We start from the raw sequence: 14,144 nt of genomic DNA on the forward strand, positions 1-14,144 counted from the left end.
ATTAAAAGATACAATTCACCCACACCTCTCCAGAATTAAATTCGGGCCAGCAGGTGATAATTTGGCAATTTAAAGAAATTCATTTGAACACATGCCCCTATTAAATACAAAGCAATTTACAATTAATGCAGTAAAATTCTACAAGAATCTACTAGAGGCTACATCAGGGCAATTAACCCACTAATATGCTTTATGTCTTAACTTTTTTCCCTAGCCTGAGGTCATTTGAAACGCATAGGATTACAGGATATTAGAGAAGCTACTATGAAAAATAGCTCAATGTAATGAGCCATCCAGTGATTTCAGCTATCAAGGATGGCTTGCAGTTGAAAACTACCACATACCAAATCACTGGCATAGATTTTGTAGAAAGAATGCCACAATGCACAAAAGCAAACTGTAAGAAACACTTTCTTTATCTTTAAATCAGTGTTCTGGTTTCACCTCCATTTGCATTTTATCCATCTTTAAGTGACTTTGTTGACTCTATGGGTATCCATTACAGCAAGTGGATCTGTCCTTTCCGATTTTGTTTTGGAGAGGAAAGTAATTTAGGGGAGTGAGAAAGGTGACCAGCCTTTTCTGACCTTTTCTCCATTAATTTCAGTCCTCTGTTTCGCACAGAGAAAATGACAATCACGCTAGGCAGAAGTGACAAACTCATACGTGTTAGGGAAATGGGAGAGATGCTGGGGAAGGGGAATGCTACATTTGCAAGAAGCTCTCTTTGTTCAGCTTCAGCCTCATTGTGTGGCCCAAAGGTACAAAACCTACCAGCAAAAAAAATATGCAGCTCAAAGTATGCATTATCATTTGAAAAGGTTCTATTGCATACAATTTTGTTCAGCGATGAAAATTAAACTGTCTGATGTGCATACTCTGGCAGAGTTACCTTTGCAGATTTCACCTTCAATCTGAAGAGAGGGTCATACCACAATATGTCATCCTACAGTTTCATTACATAAGCTCCAATTTACAGGAAGGTGGATTATGCATTTCAAAGGCACCCGGAATCTAGCTTCTGTTACAGATGATATCACAGATGCAATGGCTGAAGATTAGCTCAGCTGCAAAGAGCTACAGATTTTCTTGATTTTTTTTATTGTTGCTTTCCATTTAATTCTTCCATTTACATGGGATAATCACACTTCTTAAAGCTGCATAGTAGAAAGAGGACACCATAATTGCCATTTCCTTCTTTGCAATACAAATTAAGGAACACTCACATTGTTGACAGCTATAGCTCCGAAACGTAACAGGGGGGGCAGATTTGTTCAAGACTAATTTCCTTGTGCATCAGCTCTCTGCTATTTCCTGTATTTTTCCTCTGCAGATCCATTGTCCTGTCCTATCTGCATCTAACCATTCATTATTAACACATCCTTGTGTTGGTTACCGAACTGAACTGAATTAATGTCCAAGGAACTCTGTGCTGAATGGTCATTTTAATTATTAGTAATTCCCCTTTAGCAAGCAGTGCTTACCTATAACCATCATTACAAGGCAATAATACAAAAGCTTATTGCCCCTTGATGGCACATAGAGAAGATTATTGATTGCTGATATTCTTATTATGTTTGCTGACCCTTGTCTATGGACAGGTAAATCACTGTAACCCTAGAGTACAATAAAACAAACAGCAGGTGGAAGCCAAGGCAATTGCACTGTATTTTTTGATCCTGGGTTACAAAGTAACCTCTTGTCCATAATAATTCCTAAAACAGAAAATACCTATTGATCACCTCTTTTACCCTTATGACAATATTTCAATACACTTTATTTAACTATGAAAAATATTACTTTTTTGCTGTATTATACAGTGGCATATTGTAATTGTATTGAACTCCATGTCATAATTCACACTCCATATATTTATAAAGAGCAGCTCAATTGGCCTTAGGTTATCCCTGTTTGTTCCTGATCATAGATAAGTGTTTTGCAAAGGCGTTTGTCCCTAAAGGAGCATGCACACAAGGAGTCAAAACACATCAAACCATTTAAATGTATATGAAGTGCTGAAAATTTATATCCCCTTACTTATTTTTCCATGAGGCTGTGTCAACTGCTACTCAGGTGCATGTATCTTGTCACAGAGCCATATAGTTGAGGACTCAAGTTGCACATCAGGGACTTGTACATGGGCCTGCCATGATATCGAGCTTTTCTTCCATCAACTCTGCCTCTGTGTCTATTTCTTTGGTAGAGAGTCCCTACCCTCTAACAATGACCTTTTCATCCATCTCCAACACTCCTTTTCATTTGGGATAACCTTAGCCTTGCTTGTGTGGGCACGTGGCCAAGTGGTTAAGGCATTAGACTAGTGACCTGCAGGTTGTGAGTTCGAGCCCTAGCCGAGGCAATGTGTTGTGTCCTTGAGCAAGGCACTTAATCACACATTGCTCTGCGATGACACTGGTGCCAAGCTGTATGGGTCCTAATGCCCTTCCCTTGGACAACATTGGTGTCATGGAGAGGGGAGACTTGCAGCATGGGCAACTGCTGGTCTTCCATACAACCTGGCCTGCACCCTAGAGAGTGACTTTCCAGGCGCAGATCCATGGTCTCGCAAGACTAACAGATGCCTAAATATCCTCTCTTGACCTTCTCATTTCCAATTGCAGACACAACATCAACCATCTTGATTCCCCCACTATGACCACAATCGTGTTTCCGCACTGGCTGACATAACAACAATTTTCATTTACTTTCATAAAATGTCCCATTGCACATAACAGAGTCATAGACAATCAAAATTAGACTCCAGGCCGCATAAGGTGATATTAGCGCAGGTGTCCAAAAGCTTGGTCAAAGAAAATAGAATGTCTTAAAGGGACAAAGACAGGTAGGAAGCTACAGAGGCTGCAGAACTGTGATCATAAGCTGCTGAAGGCATGGTCAATAATGGAGAAATCAGTTATGTGGGAGTCAAGAACCAGAGGAACACAGATATCAAAGAATGTGGTAGGATTGTGGTTTAAAGAAAGACATGCCACTAATGCAGGCAGAAACAAACGAGGCTATCCTACTTTTCTGAAGCACATCATTAAAGCAGGTTTTCAGTCATTACCATATTATAAATTGACCAAATTACCCACTTTATAATAATGACTACACTTCATTGACAGCAAAATGCTTTGCATATCCTTACTTATGGAAACTGCTGCCTAAAACAATTCTGATGCTTTATTCTCCTTAAGTCTTGGTGATAGGATCACAAGAAGCTCCAGAAGGTTGGAGACCAGCCAGCTCCATCAATGGCAAAACTCTTCTCAAAACTGAGGGCATCTTCAAGAGGGAATGCCACAAGGCAGTGGCATCCGTCACCAACGGTCCTCATGATCTGATACATGCCCTCTTCTCATTACTACCTTTGAGTTGGAGGTACAAGAGACAGAAGTCTCACATTCAATGATTTAGTAACAGTTCCTTCCCCTCTCATGAACAGTCCATGAACAATGTTTCATTATTCCTTTCTTACGCAGAGTTTAATTATTTTTGGAATTTATTGTAACTTTTATGCCTTTGTAGTGTATTGCGGCTGCAAGACAATAGATTTCTTGTATATAATTTTTTGATAATAACTTGATTCCTCATTCTGTTTTTGATCATAATGCAGAGGCTCTGTTGAAAGTATTCTGACTGGTTACATTAGAGCCTGGAACGGCTATTCCAAAGCACTGGAATTCAAATGCTGCAAATTGTTATGGTCACAACCCGGCCCATCAATGGCACAGCCCTCCTCACCGTTGACATCCTCTATGAGAGGTGCTGCCTGAAAAAGGTAGCATCCTTCTTCAAAGGATCCTACATCCATGTCCGCTTCTCATAGCTACAGACCTGCAATACAGAAATCTGAAATCCCATGCTACCTGGTTCAAGTAGCTACTTTCCCTCAATCATCACCTATTTGCACAACCTTAACCCTCCCTCAGCAATGGAATATTGCAGACCACCTCTTGCACTACCATCGGCTTATCTTGATTTTACTTAGCGACGCAGCGCGTTGATGGCCCTTCCGGTCCTTCGAGCTACACCGTCCCAGCAACCCCACAACCTCGATTAACCCTAACCTAATCGTGGGATAATTTACAATGACCAATTAACCTACCCTGTATGTCTTCGGACTGTGGGAGGACCTGGAGTAAACCCACGCATTCCATGTGGAGGGCGTACAGAGACTCCTGGAATTGAACTCTGAAACTCCGGAACGCCGCAAGCTGTAATAGCGGACCACCACGCTATTGTGTTATCCTCTGATTGTGCCTTAGGTTTTTTGGCGCAGTCTTTTTTTAACTGTACGGTAGAATTATTTATATACGGTTTTTGTATAGTCATAGTCATAGTTATAGTCATACTTTATTGATCCCAGGGGAAATTAGTTTTCATTACAGTTGCACCATAAATAATTAAATAGTAATATGTAAATTATGCCAGGAAATAAGTCCAGGACCAGCCTATTGGCTCAGGGTGTCTGACCCTCCAAGGGAGGAGTTGTAAAGTTTGATGGCCACAGGCAGGAATGACTTCCTATGACGCTCTGTGTTGCATCTCGGTGAATATCATTGATATTCTATGTATTTTCAGTGCCTGCAGTATGTGGCTGTGATGCTGCTCCTAGCAAGAGTTTCATTATTGAATCATTGTTCAGCTCATTACTCTGGGAGGTTTTACCCGCTACGGCGCTGAACTGACTCTGCGGCTGCAGCCTGTAGCCATCGGCACTCGCCTCAGCGCTAAACGTGGCCCCACGGCTGTTGCCTGCAGCCATCAGGTTCCTGGACCGGCTGAAGTAACAACATGGTTGTGAACATGCTTTCAGGGACTTCACAATTTGTTCTTTCATTTTTACATATCAGATGTATGACTAGCTTTGTGATGTGGGGGGGGGGGCTTCATAAATTCTACTGTGTTTCTTTGTCTTGTAAGTGCCTGCAAGAAAATGAATCTCAAGATTGCATACATACCACGATAATAAATGTACTTTGAACTTTGACCTTTGAACTTTAGTTATAGTACTGTGCAAAAGTCTCGGGCAGATATATGTAGCTAGCGTGCCTGAGACTTTTACACCATACTGCGTTTGTCAGCGTGAAGCAGAGAGCAAGCTGGTAAATCTGGCGGAAGCAAAGGATGTTAGGAATAGTGAGGGAGGGGTTTGGGATGGGTGGCAGAGAAGGAATGCCGGGGCAGGGCGTGGTGTGGGTACAGACATATCCAGCCCTGAGACACCAGGCAAGGTAATTTGATTCCAGACTGGTTTATTAATCATTACAGAATGTCTCTCTTCTTTCTCCCTTCCCCTTTTCCTAACCATGATTTCCCCCTCCCTGCCCCCTTCCCACTCTCAGTCCACAATAGAGACTCACGTCAGGATCAGGTTTATCATCACTCACATATGTCATGAAATTTGTTTTTTTTTGTGGGAGCAGTACAGTGCAATACATAAAACTACTAAAGTACTGTGCAGAAGTCTTAGGCACCCTAGCTACATATATGTGCTTAATACTTTTGCACAGTACTGCACATTGCCAATTCGTTCACATGGCAACTTGACTTGAAATTGACATCAAGTCCCACATCTGACTCATTCTGTACCTGCTTCTCCGAATTACGTAAGCCTTTCTCTTTGATACAACTTTGGTGCTGAACAGCTTTATCTGTCGGCTTCTTCATCTAAATATAGAAATGGAAGCCTAGGCTCAATGGACTGGGAGTCATCATAGAATATATGCACAATATTAAGGGACAATTCATTGCCATGGGAAAACATCAACTCAGATACCATAGAGCACCGCGTTGAATGTCAATAAATCTCATTGCAAGTGAAATCCAAGCAGCACCTGCAATATTAAGAATATTTTTCAAAATGATATACTGTGTATTTTTAGAGTTTGTCATCGTAACTTTTCTTATGAACGATTAAACCAAGAGTGGTATCTTCCATCATCCTGCATTTCAGTTTACTTCTGTATACAAGGATGTTGCTCAGAAAATAATTTTAACATTTATTCTGCATTAATGTTCTGGTTTTCACATTTAGAAGTGTCTTGTTGCCATTGCTTTGCCCCAAGGCTGGTTTCGCTCCTCTTACCATCTCCCTCACTGACCCCTGCCTTCCTCAATCCTCTTTTCTTCCCTCCAAATATCTTTCACCATCTACTCATCCACACTCTTGTATCTGTTCTCTCTCTCAGCTCCTATTCTCTCCTTATCCTTTGCTCCAATCTACTCCTGGGGGTTAATGGGAGACGGTCATTTAAATGGTTTTGGCATGGACTAGATGGGCCAAAGGGCCTGTTGCTGTGCTGGACTTCTGTATAACTCTCTGACTCCTTTATCCTCTCTTAACCAGCCATTCTATGGCAACCTCTCCAGCACATACAAACTCATTCTCCCTCTTGCACTCACCAGCCCAGCATATTAGCTCTCTTCCTTCTCCCCTCGTATCTCATCTTAGTCCCCGCCTTAGTTTTAGTCATAGTAATACATCTAAAAACTGGGAAGACATAGCACTCAATAGATACATCCAGAGGGAAGCTGTCCAAGAGGGAGCTGTGCGACATGAGAGCGACCTCCGCTGTGCCACAGAGAACAAGCAGCAGCTGCGAAAGAAGAGATTGAACAACCAAAAGACCCAACCACTAACCACTAACCATCCCGTCTGGTGTGAGGGAGGTGGGGGCAACTGCACAAGATCGAAATAAGCTGCAGACACTTGTGAGCTCAACCAGCTCCATCATAGCCTCCCAAACATCCAGGACATCTTCAAGGTGCAATGCCTCAAAAAGGTGGCATCCATCATTAAGGACCCCCATCACCTAGGGTATGACCTGTTCTCACTGCCACCATCAGGAAAGAGCTACAGAAGCCTGAAGGCACACACTCAATGATTCAGGAACAGCTTCTTTCCCTGTGCCATCTGATTTCTGAATGGACATTGAACCCATGAACACTACCTCACAACTTTTTCAAAAATGTTATTTTTGCACTACCTATTTAATTTATTTATATTGAGATATTTTTCTCACCCCTTACTGGTGGTGTGTACGTGTAATTTTCCCTCAATCTTGTGTCCTCTACTAGAGATCTGGGAACTTGTGGGTTCAGCACAGTATCTTTGCTGTTCCTAGTAGTACTCTCTTCTGGGCCAAGATCTCAGATGTTGTTCCCTGGATTTGTTGGAGCCACTCTCCTAGTCCAAGTGTCACATCTCCAGGTGCTCCAGTCACCACTGGGATTACTCTGGTTTTAAGCTTCCACATCCTTTCTATCTGCTCATTCAAGCCCTGGTATTTCTCCAGCATCTTATATTCTTTCTCCCTGATGTTGCCACATCTATTACTATTGCTTCTTTCTCCTGTTCCTTGTCCAGTATTACAATATCTGATTGGTTGGCCAGTACCTGCTTATCAGTATGTATTTGGAAGTCCCACAGGATCTTAGCTCCGTCATTCTCCACTACCTGCTCAGGTGTTTCCAATTTGGACTTGGGAGTGTCCAATCCATACTTGGCACAGATGCTCCTGCACACAATCCCTGCAACTTGGTTGTGCTGTTCAGTGTATGCCTGCCTGCATCTTGCATTCTGCGATTATGTGGTGGACGGTTTCAGCAGATTTGGGTCTTGTCTGGTGTGATCAACCCCTGCTTCTATTGCTCTTGTGCTCAGCACTTGTTCTTGTGCAGACATGAGCAGCACCTCTGTGCTGATCCTCAGCCCTGCCATTTCCAGCCATTGACAGGACTTTCTTACGTCAGCCACCTCTGATATCTGGTGATAACATATACCATGCAGTGGCTTGTCCTGCCATGGTCTCTGGTCCTCTGGCTCTGTTTCATCCACTTCCATTTCCATATTCCCTGCCTGCTGTCTGAGGTATTCTCCTAGCAGGTCACCCTTAGGTACCATCTTCCCGACATACTCATGGACGTTTTGCATTTCTTCCAGGAGTGTAGCCTTGACACTTCCAAGTCCCCTTTCTCCTTTATTCCAGTGGGTGTACAGTTGCTCAACATTTGACTTTGGGTGGAATCTTCCATGTATTGTTAGTAGTTTCTGTGTCTTGACGTCAGAAACTTCCAGTTTATTCCTTGGCCAGCACACTATTGTGGCTGGGTATCTGATGACTGGTAGGGTGAATGTGTTGATGGCTCTGATCTTCTTCTTTCCATTCAGCTGGCTTTTTAGGACCTGTCTCACTCTTTGAAGGTACTTGGATATTGCAACCTTCCTTGTGTCCTCATTGTGACTTCCATGCACCTGCAGGATCCCCAGGTTATTTGTAACTGTCCTGTACATCTAGTGTATGTCCTTCAGGTATCTCGACTCCTTCCATCTTGATGAGTTTGCCTCATTTCACTACCATCCGGCTGCACTTCTCCAGTCCAGATGACATCCTGATGTCTCTGCTATACACCCTTGTCAGGTGGATGAGTGAGTCAATGTCTCTTTCATTTCTGGCAACAGCTTGATGCCATCCATGTACAGGAGGTGGCTGATGGTCGCTCCACTCTTGAACCTGTATCCATATCCACTCTTTGAGATGATGGCCGAGGGGGTTCAAGCCTTTGTAGAACAGTAGTGGGGACAGTACAACCCTGGTATATTCCACATCTGATGGTCACTTGTGCTATTGGCTTTGAGTTAACTTCTAGCATTGTCCTCCAACAGTCCATTGAGATCTTGATAAATGTCCTTAGTGTCTTGTTGACCTGTGGAGAGACAGGCATTCCAAGATCCAGGACCCATCCAATAGCACAAGTCACCATCAGACGTGGAATATATATACACTTACTATAGTTCACATTTTTTCTCTGTTATCATGCATTGCATTGTACTGCTGCTGCAACGACAACAAATTTCACAACCCGTGCTACTGATATTAAACCTGATTCTGCCCACACTGCATCAGAATATGTGGATTGCAGACTGGCCTCTACAGCCACTTGAGGACCAATGGACAGCCCCTTAGGAGAACACCACACTCGACCTGAGTGATCGCACTACTCCTGCTACTTGGCAATGGTCCAGAGATGGACAATTAAACAATTAAATAGCAACTTTACCATAGAAAACACATGCCAGGCACATTAGTGAAGTGTAATCAAACAAAATGTGATACCAAGCCAAAGAAACATATCAGGAGCTGGAATTTAAGCAAAGAAAATAGGATTTTAAGGTATTATAATCATTGCCAAAAACTAAACATGAAATATATTTGAACAGGCATGTTGTATAATCTAGTATTTAAAAGATCTTGTTGAACTGAATTGATCATTTTTATGATTTTTTGCATCTTAATGTAATTCTGTCAGTCGTTGTCTGCAAAAATTACAATTCATATAAGCGTTGTTGAGGAAATTTTCAAGGGATTTGCAGTAATTATATGACAAAATGCTTGCAAATCTCACTCATTCCTGAATAGAAACACAGGGGTCAAAGATTGAACACTTTCTGCCGGGTAATTTGTAAATGTCAATCACAAGGGGCCCAGTGGAGGGAGGCGTCGGCATAGGGAATGAAGGCAGAGGAACTGTACTGCAGCCGTGAAATCCACTGTTAGTAACAGTTTTTTTTGTTTTAAAAGATATATTTATTTTATATATATTTAAAATATGTCACCTTGCATGTATTGAAAATGAATAGTGGGGGTTGGGGGGAGGGGGAACAGACTCTTGCTCTGCGGGAGATCGGGATTATTCCTGATTTCAGAGTTTTTGGTTAGCATAATGTGTACTTTCGGATTTGCTCGCTCACTTCCCCCGTCTTTGCTTCTCCTGAGGAAGGAATCGCTGATTTCCGAAAACCAGAGGAAGGAAGGAAGCGCTTCTTGTAAATAAATCTAGTTCAGCAGAGGACCCTTTATAGAGAGATTGGTGTCAGTAAATAAAGAGAAACAAGCGTCCGAAGGACCACTTTTAAGGGACGGGAGAAGGGCTGCATTCGTGAAGTAAACTGTTGATTCACTAAATTTGCTGGACTGTGAGCGAGCTACATTAAGACACACTCCAACATACATCAATTGCGGACGCCAGCCACTTTGATCGGCGGCGATTCGTATCTACCACTGTATCTATCTAATCTATCTATCTATCTATCTCTCCCCCCCCCACACACACACACACACACACACGTGTGCACACAGAGTCTTCATTAGAGGTGGAGAGAGTTAATTTCAAGGCACCTCTATCAACTGGAGGTGACGGGATAAATAGAAACACTGTTTAGGTTCTGTCCTATTTGCACTAACTGTTCGGTTCAAAAGTGCTATTAGGTCAGACGTAAATTACTCGCCACTGACAATGGAAATTTCATTTCAAATTAACGTGTAATTCTAGACCAGAAATTAACACCTACAAATGTTAACTCGAATAGTTCCTTATTTTATAAACTCGTTTTATTTATTCTGTGTTAAACACTCTGTCAGATCTCGTTAACGCAGACGCGTGCCACACACAACGACTGTCTCGCACACGGCTTCGTGTTATCTGGAACCGTGAATATCTGGTACCTTTTCTAACAGTAGCTCAACTTGCAACCCTTGTTCCGAATGCTAAGAATTAAAGAGAGTTTTTCTAATGCAGAAAAAAAACCATTATTTACATTCTGTCTTAAAAAATTAAAGGCACGTTCAGCAAAAGACAGACAAACGATTTTATTTAAGCAGACAACTTGGGACTGCTGAATACAACGAGGGAACGGTGCCCAAGAAAACGAATGGGGGGAAAAGTAATCAAAAACATTCATTGTGTTGAAACCAGATCAGTGTGTGCAATGTTTACATGTGAGCTCCATCTTGTGGTGATCTTAAAATATATCATAAACTATTCAGACCTCACTGGGAAAACCATGCTATAGGCTGTGAACCAGTATGCTAATTTGATAGCTGAGGAAAATTAAAATACATTTAGGGTGTTAATAAATGGGGTATTTAAATAAAAGTGTATAATATACTGCACATTAATCAATTTATGCTAAGAGTGTAATTAAGCCAGTATTCCACCTTCCGGGGGAGAGCTTGCTTGGGAGCAGAAAGGAAACAGTGTCTATTAACACAAATTATATTATTTGGCTAAAGCTAATAATTCTAACACTTGAGGTCGGCAAGACCACAACGCTGGAGAGCAGCTTTGGTGCCTGGCCAGCGTTGCTATGGTAATTGAGCTGTGTTCATTCTCCAGATGGTGACAGGTTTGTTCCCCAGCACAAGTTCAAATCATTCCTTTAGAAAATGACATTAGGGCTGACGTGTGCATCTCTCTCCTGCCGGAAAGCCGAGACGCTGAAAAACTCCGAACTTCTATCTGTTGGGGGTGAGGTCGTTTGAAACGTACGTTTTCCATACGATTTTAGGCCGCAGGGCAGTTGACGGATTCATCTGCTGAGCTGACGAAAATACAAATACCTTGTTAACCAAGAGCAAGGAACTCTTAGTGAGGGCTGTCAGCTTCGGTATAGCAGAAAAGTCGAGTGGATGGAATGCAGTCACTCCCTCCCCTATCTAGAAGATGACTAAAAAAAGTAGAACGAAGTTGGGAAGTGAAGGGATTAAAACAACACGTGGGAGGAAAAGGAAGAAGGAAATGATTCGTGTAAAAATGTGTCCTCAAAGTGAATATAGGTACCAGAATTCTGAAACATAAGCAGGAAATCCTCAGCTAGTGAGGTGAACATCTGAGGAAGGTACACCACATCCTGGAGAAGGATCCTCAATGGGTTGTCCTCACTATAGATGTTGCCTGGGCAGATGAGTATTTCCAGCCCTTGGTTTCTCAATGAAATTTCAGCTATTAGACGGTCCTGTCAGTAAAATTATGTTGAAATGAGATGGTCCTACCTTGACCCCATGGTTGTACAAGTATTGGAAACATTCATAGGAAGCTGTTCCTGTATCAGCACCAGCATTAATGACCAGTGGCGTATGCCTCCTGTACAGGCCGAGAAGCAAGTCAAAAACACCCTGCTGAGGCCAGCAGTCAGTGGAATCAGGGTTAGGAATTAGGGTTTGAGGTGGCTGTACTCATGGAGAGTGATTTCAAGGTCGGTAGTTGTATCAATGTAAGATTGCGTGTAATTTATTAACAAAATCTGGAAATTAAGAAAAAAGTAACATGTAGGAAATCTGAAATAAAAACAACAGTTACCATAAAAACTTCTAGTAAGGCAGCAAATCTTCCAAAACTGTCAGTCTAATCAGGATAGGGTAGTAAGTATGAAAGGGACAAAGAGAACGAACACTGTTGTTAACAGTTTGTCTTTTCACTGTTGCTACCTGCTGAGTGTTTAGATGCAGGCACTGTTAATTCAGATGTCAAGCATTTTAACTATTTTATGTTTGGATTCTGAAGAGAGTTGTGAGAGAAACATGAGCATCCCTCCTAAAAATTACATCTGACATGGTTAGAATGGTATAGGAAGTCAAAATCAGAGACTGCAGAGTGAAGTTGAGAGGAGGACAGTAATTGCCAAATTGCAGATAGTCAGATAAGGTTTAGAGATATAGCAGAGGTGCTTTGCAAGTTGGTTACTCATTGACCATCTGGCCAACTGATAGACCATACAGTATTATAGGGAGAGGTAAATAATTGTGTCTGCTAAAAGTAATAAAGAAAGCATGACTGGAAGATGGGATAGCAAAAGAATAAATCTATATACCAGAAGGACCTGGTCCTCCAAAATAAAGAGGCATGAGCAAAGATCTTGTTGGCAACAATTAACAGGAAATTATAAAGGAAGTGAAGAAGTAAGTGAGTGGAAGATCAGGGTAAAGGAAATCCTGTGAATGTGAGGAGGGGGAAGGGACAAGGCCAAGCTGGGGAATACCCAGTTAAGGGACAGCATTGACTATAGCTAAGGTGAAGTCCACTAATACCAGAAGGGTTCAATAGGAGTCAAGGAAAATATCCCCCTACTTAGAAAGATCAGGTGTGGGTTAATAAATATGGTCAATGGATACATATGTTAAAATCTGTTAAATATTTGTTTAATTACAAAATATGACAGTGAGTTCAATAAATAAGTAAATGTCTAAGAGAGCTACCAATTTACATTTGATGGGACTGTGTCACTTGATTCTACACATTTACTCTATTACTTTCTCTGAAGAAGTTTGAACCACACTGTGCACACTAGCTTGACTTTAAAAGAAATTGGCATCAGAAGCTAACTGTTCAGCAAGTTGTCATTCTCTTTGAGAATATCAGCAAATCATGAAATTCTGTAAATTTGAAATGTGAAGAATCCAGATTTGTACAAATCAAGAGACATTTAAGGTCGTGAAACAGCCTAATGTCTCTAGTAGAATTCTTCACCACGTTTGATGAAGGTTTCCCACTTTGGATGAATAGTCGCCACATTTTACCAGGATTGTGTGTTATTTTGAATTCTCCACAGGATTGCCAGCAGCTCCACACAGCCCTTGGTTAATACTGGGCTTCAGCAATTATCTAAAAATCAGCTTATCTGTAGAAACTGATGCCAACGGACATGCTTCATGTAAAAATAGCTTAGCAGCCAAGAAACTAGTAAACTTAGGTGGTTCAGTTGTCCCTGAATGTTGTTTTGTTTATGGCAACCTTTCACATATTTACAGTTTATCACAGTAGATTAAAGTCTTATTAGAAATTACAATTAATTGAATACATTAATGCTGCCATTCTATGATGACAGGTCATTCGCCTGAAACAATAATTATTTTCTGTCTTCACAAGTGCTGCCTGACCTGCTGGGTATAAAAGACAGTTTGTTTTCATAAGCTGATTCCTTCCATTTTTACAGTTGTTATGGATCACATTTTTAATTCCATCCGTCTTTGACACTGTGTTTCCTAGAGGACTGCAAAGAAGCAATAAAAATAACGACAGCTTACTTTACTTAAATTTACAGACTGCCCAGTTTTAGTGGGTCTCTTTTCAACATGCTCCCACACCCAGAATTATAAAGTCATAAGAAATTGGAGAAGAAGCTTGATCTGCACGTGGCTAATCAACACTAACACGACTTTTCTATCCAATCTCCATATTGCTTCACTCCTTTGGTGCCCAAGAGTCAGTTTACTGAAGACCTTAAACTCCTCATGACTGATTGTCTATGAATGTCTGGGACAGGGAAACAGGGAGTTCCAAAAATTTACACTCACTGAACA

The sequence above is a fragment of the Mobula hypostoma genome, chromosome 23, assembly GCF_963921235.1.
Source record: "Mobula hypostoma chromosome 23, sMobHyp1.1, whole genome shotgun sequence".
Lineage (NCBI taxonomy): Eukaryota > Metazoa > Chordata > Chondrichthyes > Myliobatiformes > Myliobatidae > Mobula > Mobula hypostoma.